At 37.4% G+C, this 13,698-nt stretch overlaps 1 non-coding gene across 1 annotated transcript; it reads left to right on the top strand.

Annotated features, from left to right (window-relative positions):
* Positions 1–11,197: 11,197 nt before the first annotated feature.
* On the top strand, positions 11,198–11,357 carry LOC114692293. Its single transcript, XR_003734393.1, has one exon. It is a non-coding gene; the product is annotated as a U1 spliceosomal RNA (small nuclear RNA).
* The last annotated feature ends 2,341 nt before the right edge of the window (positions 11,358–13,698 follow it).

Here is a 13,698-nt window from a genome sequence, read left to right on the forward strand (position 1 = left end):
ACTTTACGTTCCAAAACAGAATTCATGAATTCTTTGAGGGGAAATATCTCTCTAATAATGTCTTATAATTGCTATTATCATAATTTAGTCTGTTTTAAAATGTGTGGAAATTGGAATGAACTCAATGTATTTCATGTCATATTGGTTTGTTTGGGCATTTTTTGTCCTTTTGTTTGTTTATTTATATATTTGTTTGTAAATTATGGTTCTGATATTGTGGCTTTATAGATGTTTGTGTGTGTTTCTTGTGTTTTTTCTTTCTTTTTAAATGCTTTTATTTTTCTTTTGTCAGTTTTTTTTAAAGAGAAAGATAAAGCAGTGGTACAGAGGGGTGGGTGGGAAGGTGGGGAGCATCTGGGAGAAATAGAGGGAGAAAAAAACTGAAATCAGAATATATTTTATAAAGAAACTCACTAAATCCAAAAATTGAAATGGAGAAGGAAAAAGAAGCACTTACCGAAAAGCAAGTGTGGGCTACTGTGGAATTTATCATACCCATTAGACATACTAGGCTGTCTTTCATGAATGCAAAGTTTTCTGAGACAGGGTCTTTCTCTTTAGGCCTGGTTGGCTTGGAATTTAGATCTGAGTGTCCTGTCAGAGCAGCAGAAGCAGAGTTAAGGCATCAGTCAACACTACTTAGGTGAACAAACCAAGCTTCATCTTTTATGTCACTGGCACTACCAAGGAGCAAAGGAAAGGAGGATTGGAGCCACATGGGGGTCGGGAGCACCCTGTTCCATTATAAAACATAATTTGAACAATGACTTTGTGATGTGGGCAGGGCACTTGATAGTTCAGGTTTTCACCCTCACCTTCAAAATAAAGACATTTGCTCCTAACTACAGAGTGCCCAGCCAGCACTGATTCCTGTTAATTACACCAAATCTCCCAACAGTTCCTACAATCTTTTAGACCATTATATATGAATTGATGTAGATGGAAAGTTGATTGCTTAGAGCTATTTAGAGAACAGAACACATATATGGCCTTAAACAGTCAAACTAACAAAACAAAACAACAAAAAGGAACCAAAGTTTGTACAGTAATGTTAGTTGAGAAGTCCTGAATATGCAGTTCAAAGTTGTGAGAACCATAGGAGCCAAAGTCCATGACTGAGTACTCTTAAGCAGGCAATTTTCTCATCCTTCCTCTCAGCTCAGTGTGGCTGCTCTCAGGACTTCAGCTGATACAGACAAAGACCGCCTCCTTGAGGAAAAATAATCTGCTTCACTCAACCATAATCTTCAGCATCACAGACACACCAGAGACCTTACAGACACACCAGGAAATCTTACAGTTAAGTTAGAGCACAATGGAAGGCACAGTATTTAATTGCACGCTCACTTTCTTCCTAGATAGTGCAAAGAAAGTTGTTACTGTAATGTCATTGCTTTCTGTCAAATGAGACATTTTTATAATTTTTTTTTAACTATTATTCACATTTGACATCAACAATCCATAGTGATTGTCCTTTAATTTGTGTATTTGGGGTGAAAACTAACAATTATATATAATTTTAGCAGGGCTTAGTTTCTTGGGACATACGGATGTAGCAGCAATGTAAAGAAAGCCTTTTCAATGCCAGGTTGTTTTTTCCATTGGTCTCAAAAATTAGTGATCTGAGATATTCTCATTGAAAGATTCCAAGAATATCTTAAGTTTATTCTTGGATAAATTTCTTGATTTTTCACTTTTCTGATTAATTTTTTTATATTATTTGCTCTCATAATAGTCAGGCTTTTATTCTTGTATTTATGCTATATTGTGTTTCATCTAGCCATGTAGCTCACATTTTCTAATTGTTCACTAAGAATAGAAGTTAAATCACTAATTACTAAATTCCCTTTCTAAGGATATTTCATTCTTTTTGATATTTTACCCATTTCCATATATTTGTCTTTGGTTCATTATCTCAAAATTAAATAACAGAAGTACAGTGTGTTATTAAAGAAAAGCATTGTTAATATGATGTTGGATCTACCAGTGCTTTCTAGGTTTTGAAGTATATTAAAAAATTGAAATCGACAATTATGCAAAATATATCTAATTGATCCCAAATTAACTTTTTTTTGTCCTTTCAAAAATCTTACGAAAAAGCTAGGTAGAAGCTTAAATAAACAAAGACTATAACAATAAGTAACAGTAACACATGTATCTGTACAGGCACAAACCTCCAGAGAACAGAAAGAATTGAACTTGGAGAGCTGAGAAGCACAGGGGCCATTGTAAAGTCTCCATATCCTGAGAAGCAATAATACCAACAAAAGAGAAATCGTGAAGCACATTGTTTGTAGCAGAGAACTGTTAATGTTACACATTGGAGAAAACAAAACACCTCTGAAGGAAGGTCTTTAGGTGAAATTTAAAAAGAAGAAAAATGGCTAACGTCTTCTCTAAAAGAAATTAGATACCTAAATGTTTTCCTCCATCCCACTGAGCAAACAGAATCCACTTCTCCATTCCTTTCCTAGTTGTACCTGCGGGGTTCAATCTTTCTGCTTTATTTCTACAAAACTACATTCTTGATGGTCAAAATAACGCCACGTTTACTGGAACTATTAATTTAGATGGCTTACTTTCCAAATAAATTTTAAGTTATTTGGAGGAAGCCAAAAATGTCTTATGCAAATGTGTGTTACAAGCAGCGGAAACGATTCCAGGAAGATAATGCATGGATGTTTCTTAAGTGAATTAATAATGATAACGGCATCATTAGCAAAACAACTTTACTAGCAGCAGCATCTCAGTCCTTAATGGAGAAAACAATCCTGAAACAAAAACAAATAGTTTGGAAACAGACTTGGTTATATATAGTATGTATCAAGAAACTCTAGGGTAAGCTCCATGAGAGAAAGGACATAAATGAAAACAGTGGGAGAGGGCTACTACAGAAGTCTTAACTGGTAATTTACAGGATTTGCCTTAGTCTTATAGTCAGGGTTATCCACCGAATTGTAACAAGTCATAGAGGTCATGGAAATGTGATATCACAAAAGACTGACCTAAATTTCCATTCATAAAAATGGTTCCATCAGAGAAGATAAAGTATAGTTTCTAAAAGTCTGTTATTTTGAAACATAAAATAATGAAACACCAAACACTGTAATATTAGAGAGTAGGATAATAAGAGTAATATAAAAATAAAGAAATTACAGAAATAGAATATTTTCATTGAAATACCATAATTTTTGAATTTCTACAATAAAAAATTCAAGGACTGGAACATCCATTTTCAGAAATGACAAAACAACTGAAGTCTGGAAGAAAGAAAGCATGATTGGAGGTTTCACAGATGAATCACTATAATAATAATTTTTAAAAAATGACTGGGCCTAACCAAAGAGGAAAAGAAGTCAGTATTGAATACACATTTGGGCTGCCTCAGGACTTTATGTACTCAAGAAGAAAATGACCAAATGCTGAGGTGCATACTCCATGGCTCCAGGAGGCTAATTGACAAATAATGAGGTTCAAAATTCCCAAGGTCCCAGACTTTTTTGTGGAGACCCATGCAGCTAACTGAGCATGGGAGACCGACCAGTTAGAGGCACAGTACCTCCATAGAGTCTGGGCTGCTGACAGTTGCCTTCACAGATAGAAGGTAGACGAAGTAACTCTGCACTGTTAGCCTTCCGTGTCTGCCAAAAGGAAAGCAGACGTTAAGGGGCCAGACTTAGACAACCACAAGCCAGACTGATCCATGTGAGACCTGTATATCACAGTTCTGTTTATGAGCTTCATCACCTTGTGAATCAAAGTTCTGAAAACAGGAGGGTTTTATTGCAGAGATTATAAAATCCTTTGGAAATCGTGTTACTACTTTAGAAAATAGCTTGACCGCATCATTTCATTTCATATTATGTCCCAATGGGCAGCATTCACTGGGAGCGGTTGTGATGGTGACTTCTGAGGGGAGCTGAAGCTGGGAGTAGGGGGTGGATATGATTAAGATACATCACATACATGTCTGAAATTTTTAAAGAATAAGCTATAAATACACACACACACACACACACACACACACACACACACACACACACACAAATTTAAAGAGTCAATATAAAGATTGTAACTTTTCTATCCCTTTCATATAAGTAAGAAAACGACAAAGGTTTAGATGGAATCTTGCAGATCTCTAAGATGAACAATACTGCCCTTTCTGTTTTAACCCTGTAACAGTTTGTCTTGTTTGTTTCCAGAGGACAGCCATGCACATCTATAGACCACTCGCTGCATCTGTCTGCTGTGCTCCCTTCCAAACTTTCTTCTGTTGCCTCCTAAGGGCACTGTCTTCGGAAATCGGGCCTTTGAAAATATTTGTGAACAAAATGATGGCATACTGGATCGCTCTGAGACTTTATCCAAAACACGTACCTGTGGAAAATAGGGACACTTGGGGCAAGAGTCATGGAAGGAGTCCCTGTGACAATGGAGGCAAAAGATGGAGTTAAACAGCTTAAAAATTCTCTGGCAGCCATCAGAAGGACAAAAGAATCATGGATTTAAATCCCTGTTTTGTAATTTTTTTAGGCAAGATTTTTTTATCTTCTGAATATTGATTAATTTGGCTTGGAATCAGCAGGGCTCTCTAACAGGCCCAAGCATGCCAGCTTGGTGAGAGCACTCCGCCCCACCCCCCTAAACCCACATCCATCCCCTCCCCACTCCTCGCCCCCCACCCCACTGCTGCCAAACCACTAGATTCTCTCCTTTAGGCACTTCCACGTTTCTTTTTTGTTTGTTTGTTTTTGGTTTTTCGAGACAGGATTTCTCTGTGTAGCTTTGCACCTTTCCTGGTTCTCACTCTGTAGACCAGGCTGGCCTTGAACTCACAGAGATCCGCCTGGCTCTGCCTCCCGAGTGCTGGGGTTACAGGCGTGCGCCACCAGCACTTCCACGTTCCAAAAACTAGCCACCAAGCTTCATTCTCTCATTTGCCCCACTTCCTTATGCCTGAATCATTCCTGAGCCAGATCACCGAGGGGTAGATATCAAAACATGAAGGTGCAACTAACAACATCCATTATTTGGCCACATTGATGAACGTGCTCAATCAGGACTTACCAATTCACCCTAGCACAGACTTATTTACCCCTTTTCTCCTCAGAAACCACCCCTGCAGATAACTGCTGCCATCTTTGCCAGATCCAGTGGCAGCGCCCTGCTTGTGCCCTCCTGGCTAAATAAATCTCCTTTGTGCTGAAAATTGGTGTGTGTCTTGTGCTGACTCTGAGGCCCCTTCAATATTGTTACCTTAGAATATTATTTGAGGCTTAATGACTCTATCATTAAAATTTTTTATTCAGCCCTAGAAAGTGCTCAACATTCAAACATAATAAATAATACTTTCCTTCTTTATAACTATGATTTTAGTTACTATTCTCCCTTAAACTATGTTAAACAAACCATCATCAAATTATGTAGAATCATCAAGTGAAGAAAGTATTTGTTGGTCACTCTGAAAAGCATGATGAAAAAAATTAACTTGTCAGTAAACTACATGATCGATCACCTCATAGAATTCCCATTCTACACATTACAGAAAAAAACAAAACAAAACTAATAAATAACAATTCTAATCCACTTTAGTTTTCAATTTCATTTTGGACTTCTTTGACTTAAAATTGCTCTTCTTTGCAGAGATTAATTCCATATAAAAGCTTAGCATGTTCATGTTTTTTTTTCTACAAAACCAAACTATTTTTATGATTTTAAGTTCATCTAATCCTGCCCATAGGTATCAGATGCGAAAACCTCATTTTACCTTGAATACTACATTTGCTTATATAAATACTGAGTAGAATATTTCTATAGGGATATTTTAAAATTATTCTACTGCCATTAACTTATGGATATTGAAATTCAATTGTCAGGCTATCGTAATATTATAAATAATCAAATAATTGATTAATAGTTTTATAGTAGAAGTTAAGTTTCCATTTGTGAATGGTTTGCCAAGGGCAAGAATTTTAAATCTCTGCTCTCTCTCTCTCTCTCTCTCTCTCTCTCTCTCTCTCTCTCTCATTTAGTCCTTCTGTTCTTTTATGTCTTATGTTTTATATCTCACAACTGTACAAGTTCATGATACAGCTGTGGAGTGATCCATTCTGTGTGAGGCGTTAGGATGCCATAAAAATTTCTCAGAATATAGGGCATGGAGGGTCCATTTTAGGAAAGATGGGTGTAACTTGCTGCCTGAAACTGAGGATTCCATGCCTAATTGAGCGTGCAGTCACGCCTGAACACACTCAGCATTTCTATCCAGAGTCTTAAAGATAGCAAAAGCCTCAGGGCCTTGAACAGGATAAGAGCCCTGTATAAAACTGACAAAATTCCAGAGTCATGAATTGCACTGCAGTCATTTTTCACTCTATTCTGCAACTTTTGCTTTTCTTATTGAGCAAATTCTTAATCCCGAAGGAACAAAATGAAGAGAAATGTAACAATTGCTACTTTCTGTTTATAAAATAATTATAATGAAAATATTCCTTTTCTATTTATTTATTGTTGTTTGAAATGAATAAATGTAACTTTCATCCAGAAGCATGAATGTAAATTTTGGCAACATTATGAGACACTTGTATCTTAGGTAGTAGGGATGAATTTATGTCGAGAAGGACAGTGTGATGATGGTGTATCTCAATTTCTTTCCTGAACTGGTTATGTTAATGTGTGTGAGTATTTGCTGCCAGGTCTCATTTGTTTACTGATTTCTCAAACCCCCCAACTACCTAATTCTTCTGGGAATACAATGTAGTGCAATGTTTTCAATCATAGGAAAAAATTTATGGTGCTACTAATGGTTGCTCTGTATATTTACCTGTTTTGAATTCCAAATAACATACTTCCCATAACTTGAAAATCATTTGCAAGCACATGTATTTGCTTTGTTCTGGGACTCAATTATAATGTGGTTAAAAAAGGAGAGAAGAGAAAAGTAAGCTGTAATGGATACAGTGAAAGTGGGAGACAAAAGATTCTAATACTATCCACAAGATACAAAGCAGATGGAAACCGCGTAACTGTTTGCTGGAAGTAAAACTCGGTAACCATAGCATTTACAGATGACACCATCAAGAAGAAGAAGGCTAGTCTTTGGGCTGAGTCCCAGAAAACCTCAGCAGAAAATGACACTGAGAGCTCTGAGGGTGAGGATAAACCGGTTTTGGATGGATCACTGGGGGGAGACTGTGACAGAGGAAGTTAAAGCATTAATCCCCAGTACCTCGACTGCCAAGTTCGGAGTTTTCTCACCCGTACCAACCCCCTCCAAAGGAAAGAAAGCCAGCCCTTAATGCTCAATACTGCCTTAGGACACAGGGAAATCAGAGACATTGGGTAAGATCCTTACTTAGAAGTCTTCACATCACTGGATAGGTCTCTGTACTATAATTTAGTTCTTCAATATCTAACCTACCAATCTCACTTTTATAATCTCAGACAAAGATTTCAGGGAATTCTTCATAGGAAAATGATTTGGATCCTGAATACTCTCCCTCCCCCCAAAAAAAAAATCCTTAAAATGAATTATGAGGGGTATAAAGATATGTAAATTTTGTTATGCAACAAATCATAAATAATTTACATTTCATATTAAAATAACAAGTAGACAAATCATAATTTCAATAGTGAAATTAAATATACAGTAATAACATAGTGTGTTTCATCATTATATTTATATTTAATATTAATGGAATTCTTATTTGAGAAATCATTTAATTGTACTGGGGCTCAAACTGCTTCTGATCATTAAATTTCATTGAAATAGTTACATATGAACAATAATATATGATGAGAAATTGAAATCTATCATTTTTTAAAACACAAAAAAGTCCTGTATGTAGATACTTACAAATAATGATGCCAGTTCACAAGTATGTGATCTTTTAAACTTCTGTCCTGAAATGTAGATTCTTAAAATGATACAAAACTTACAGAAAATACCATTGAATCTTCCCTAAATCTCTTTTAATGGTGACATGTTATATAGATATCAAAATACAAATAGTGGGAAACTGACTTTCCTCACCTGTCACAGAGGATGAGATAAGCTCTGCTTGCTTTGCCTGCCTCAGAAGGCAGAACTGAGCAAGAGGCAGCAGTCTAGGGATAGAAGGAGTAATATAACCTTGCTATTGACCATTCATGTTTATCGTGAGGACAACTCAAATTACTGTAGATATTAAAAATTACTACAGCTTCAGCTGTCAGATAATTTCTGAGACTATGGTTGACAATCCTTAAAATGCATAAACACACACACACACACACACACACACACACACACACACTCACACACCATGAGTGCATACTCAACCATAGGTAATAGTTTAAGAGATCAAGGATTTTTCTTACAATTTTTAGCCAATCTTAGTATGTGAACCACACTGTGGTTTCATAATTGCACTTCCATTGACAGCTAAGAATGCTGACTCTCTTTTCATGTTCTTACCACAGTGTCTTTTTGGTAAAAATATCCATTTATGTCTTTCATCTACACTCTTACTGTGCTATACGATTTTTTTTTATCTGCTGAATTTTGAGGACTGTTTGAATATTCAAGAATCAATTCTTTTTCTTTCTCTTAACAGGCTTTGAATGAAAATTTTAAGTAGTGCGAACAGTATGTCAGCTGACTTTGCATCATGTTTAATGTCACATCCAATAATAATTTTGTTTGTCCCTGTATTACCCTGAGTTTATCCAATCTGTATCTAGAAATTTTGTGGCACTTTTTAGTTTTAAATTTAGAATCCATTTTGAGTTGGCTTTCATGGAAAGCTGAGGGAATAAAATTCGCCCCCCTTCCATTTTCCATCCTTTCTCCTTCCTCTTTGCCTTCTGTTAACCTTTCCCCTATGCTTCCCTTACCTCCATCCCTCTCCCTCCCTTTTTTGTCTTAGCCTATAAATATCCAAATGGTGTGAGATTATATTTTTTTTCAGGATCTCTATGTTCCATGGATCATTGTCATTATTTCTGGCAATTAGGTACTGCCTAGATAGCTATGGTTATGTTAAACAGAATTAAAATAATTAAAGTGCATGTTTTTTTAATTCATAATAATATTTTTAGCTTTCTAGATTTAATTTGCTCCATATTGATTACATATTTTATGTAATATTTCATTTTCAGTCAGTTATTCATTTCATATTGGCTAACCTGTACTTTGCACTTCTCATACAGTGAACTTGAGAGTTCACTTGGTCTGTCTTATACAAATATTGAGCTAAAGCTGTTGACATTATCTTATAATGTGCATTTAATATATAACATATATATGTAAATTATTCTCCATTTTAGTGTGACTGTTAGTGATTTTTGTCCATTCTTATATTTCATGCTAAGCTTTCTAGAAATTTATGCTTTTATCTTTTTATAAATAAACTTTTAATGTCATTGCTCTCCTTATCTTTTCTTTATACAATTTTACTTGTGTTTGATGTTACCTTTGTTTTTGTAAACTGGTTTTATTTCTCTTTTGTTTTCCACTTTTATTAAGGTGAGACCTTGTAATATGTAATTTCCTATTCTCACTCTTTAATGTATGTTGGCCTCACACTCTTGGTTATTGCCCTGAGGGTTGTGATTATAAGTGTGAATCCCTTCTTCAGGTAACATCATTTCTTGATACGATTCTTATCAAATATAACACTACTGTGCTTTGGTGACTCAAACCAACTTAGCCTATAATCCTAAATAGAGAGAAGATCTTGGAGGCTGTTATATAAAAAGTAGAATCTGAAAAGGGCATATAAATATGTACTCATATCACTCAGGAACTTTTATGTAGATGTAAATAAGAATGTCAAAGTGCCTGCAGGACTGTTTGTTTAATGGGTAAAAAGCACAGCTCCATGTTTACTCCTAAAAATCAAACCTGTGTGAGAAATTTGAATTTATAAGGATGGAACTAGGATTAGATCTCCTGAACTGCAAGAGACTGTATCCCTGGTGCTTGATAACCCCACCACTGAGGACTTTGCTTCATGACTGATTTATTGTATCCAGGTCTTTACTTCCTTTCCTGTCTTCTAATCATTTTGTAACTCTTCTCCTCATCTTTTTTATTTTTACATACTTTCTGCCTTGGAAGAAAGATCCTCCTTCAAGATGTCTCAAGATCCTTGGAGTGAAGAAAGGCTAATATAAATATCCAGTTTATGGGTCAGCACACAGTCTTTATTTTCAGTACTTTCACCAGTTATACATCTTTATATGGATTGCTGTCCGGTTCAAAAGGAAGCTTCTTTGACCAAGAATGAGAATATTTATGTGTATAAACTTAAATATTTAGTACAACCATTTAGCAAAATAATTATAGAAGGTTCTAGTCTAGAGCACTGAACATTCCCAGCCATGGGCTTTGGACAAGGATTGGAGTCCTGTGTATGAAATTATATTCTGTAGGGTGGACCTCAAATACAGTTAGAAAGCTGTTAGTTACCTCATAACAGTTCCTCCCCTATTGACTCAGTAGGCACATCTTGCCTCGCAGGTTGATATTGCAGATAGCAGAATCCAGTGCTGCTGGGTAGATCATTTTCTTTTCTTTCTCCAAGAATCTACATAGAACTTTCTATCATTGTGAAAGCTGGGTAGGAGGGAGGAAGCTTCCTGATAAGTGTATGGTTCATATCTCTATATCCTGAAGCCAAAGTATAAGATGTCTTCAACAGTAGGATCTTACCATGAAGTTACGGTGAGTAACTAAGAGCAGTGGCAATACCCTGTACTGTTTGGTGGAGCTCTGGAGCTTCCTGGGCCTATAATGGGGAGGGAGGTATCCTATGCCTTGTACTTCAAGTTTCTCTTAATAACCTCTGTCTTCTGGGGAGCCCTTAACTATCTGCCCTGGCAGTTAGGAATACCAGGGAAGTTTGGGTTTCCTATTTTTAATTTGGTTAATGTAAATGAGTCTTTATATGTTGCTACATCTTTCAGTTGTTCTCATGCATATTTGTTCACAATATCATGGGATTATGTTCTAAAAATCTTTGTTGGATATATTTATCAAATCTTACCTATCTCAGTTTAGGCATTTATCAATTGTTTACTCCCCCCCAAAAAAATCAATTGTTTTAAATAACGAGAAAATTTTCCATAATGTTTTAGAAATTCTATACTTTGCTAAAAGAAATCTAAATATTATTTGATCATTTCTTGTGTATGCGATATACTTGAGTGTGACACCAGATGAAGATTGGGTATGGACATGATCACGAAGGTGGTTTTTCCCAGAGTGAAGCTTATCCATTGCACTCCAGATGTGCTGACCCCTGAGATTTCCCCAAGTGCAGGAAATTTGACTCCATAATCTGTGGTAGTGGGGAACTACGTTCATGTTCTCCCCTGTTTAAAAAAAAAAGTAAAAAGAAAAAAAAAAAATGATTGTGCATAGATAACCAGTTATCAACTGAGTCCCACCAAAAATAAAACCGGCAAAGCAAAATTCTCCATTGGCTTACTTGGTTGTCAAGGAAGGGAGGTGTAATTTTAACTTCCTGTGTATCTTTATTGGCCCCTTTGTCACCACGGCAGTAAATTAATTCTAACTACTTCCTTGATGTAACGTTTGATGGAAGCATTGATTTCTATTTAGTGCAACTGGCACACAAATGAAGTGGAAATTACAGTGCTAACTAGCAGCATACAGCATCTCCCTATTCTGCCTCACTGCTGCTAGGTCTGACCGGAAGCAATGTGGGCACATAAGCACAATAAGGGTCTGAAATAATGGAAAATGATTTGATTTGTGAGAACGTAACTTACAACATGAAAATGTTTGAGATAAGAGATTTTAAGTATTCTGTTGCACTCACTAATTTTGGAGTTTTTGTAGTATTAAAAAAAAATGAGCTTGTAGAAAACACTGTTTCCCAATCTAGTCAGACAATAGTGAAGGAGGAAGGTGATATTGATAAAGTGGTGCTGTTGACCATGTTAGAGAGGCCAGGAGGCACAATGAAACCCACTATAAGAGTGCATTAAAAAAAAGGGAATAGAAGGGGTGTATATAGGCCTATGGAATGGCCATGCAGGAAGACAAGGAGGGGAATAGGTGGAACCCGCTTTTATAGGCTCTTCCCACACATGCAGTACATGGGCTTACATAGCTATACCACACATGCTCATTGATTATGTGATCACGCTGCTCACAAATTATGTGATTACACCATGCACAGATTGTGTAGGACATAAGGCCCTGGGATGACTAAGTATCTTGCCTAGCTACTGGACAGTGCACATGTAGTCATGTAGCTGGGGGAGTGACTAGGGATTCTGACATTCCAGATTCTTTTTTTTTTTTTTTTTATTAAAATAGCAGTTAAATGGGAATGGGGGTGCCATGTCTCCCAAAATTGCTTCCAGCTGACTTTGTGGGCGTCTGGTAACTTTTGGGGGAAGGAAAGGGGGCTTTTGGGGTAGCTGGACATCCTGAGGTAGTGGATTGTCTTCCACTGCTTTGGGCATCGTCCATTGTCTTCCTCTGCTTCAGGCTCTGTGACTGCTTGGGTCTGACAAGGTGCTGGTGAGGCAGAAGAAAAGTTTGAATTATACTTATCTGAAGTGGATCTGACCTGTCCTGGTGGATTCAAGCACGCTCTGGAGCTTGGAAGAATTTTTAAACATATTAAGAAGCAGTCACAGAGAATTTAAAATCTTGAGCTGGTAGCCATGATATTATAATGTTTAGTACGCTGCTATCACAATTTTATTGGTTAGTGTTAACAAGAAAAAGAGAGAGAGAGAAACCTGGAACATGCTTTTTTTTCTGAGGTCAGAAATGATAGGCTTAAGTCCCCTAAGGCACTGGAGTGAGAGAGGATACATAGCTTGGGTAATGTACCTGATAGGGTCCTGCAACTGGATAATAATAGGGGTATGGTGCATAGCAATAGAATGGTTCTGGGTATCCCAGACTTTGGGGTCCACCTGAGAGGCTGGCAAGGGAAATGAAATGTTAGAGCTAATAGGCTGGGTGGCTAGAAGGAGGAGGAGAGGATCTGCAGGTGAATCTGGAGTCAGCAAATGGCGAGAGCAAATGAAATAAAAGCTACTACCTTAGCTAGAAAATCTCTTCCCATTAGGGGCAGAGGGCATGTTGGCACAATTAAGAATGTGTGGGTGAGAGGGTTACTCCTGAAAATACAACTAAGTGGAGGGGTCCGGTGAGGTAGGTAAGGCTGTCCTCTACCCCAACAATAGGGAGACGAGAAGGAGTGACAGGACACTGAAACTCCCTTAGGACTGAGTAAGTTGTTCTGGTGTCCAAAAGGAAGGAAGGAAGGAAGGAAGGAAATGGATCATCTCAGTACTGTAATGGCTACCCTAGGTTCCCCGTGAGAGATGGTTGTGGTCAGGTCAGGAACAGGGTGGTCTTTGTTTGATGTCCCCATGCCACAAGGTGCACGGGGTGGGGGGGCAGTCATTTGACCAGTTTCCCTCTTGGTGATACTTTGGACAAGGCCCCAATGGTGGCCCTTGTGGGGCAGGGCAGGCACAAGCCCAATGGCCTTCTTTACCACACTTAAAACAGGGACCGGGAGGCCTTTGGTTGGCCAGTTGGATAGTGTTGCCAGCATTTGATAGTTCTGTTTATGGGATTTCTCATCTCTCCCATGGTGCACCTTAAATACCACCTCTAAGACTTCTGCTCTGGGGGTCAGAGGCCCTCTCTCCAGACACTTAAGT

Source organism: Peromyscus leucopus, chromosome 20, assembly GCF_004664715.2.
Source record: "Peromyscus leucopus breed LL Stock chromosome 20, UCI_PerLeu_2.1, whole genome shotgun sequence".
NCBI lineage: Eukaryota > Metazoa > Chordata > Mammalia > Rodentia > Cricetidae > Peromyscus > Peromyscus leucopus.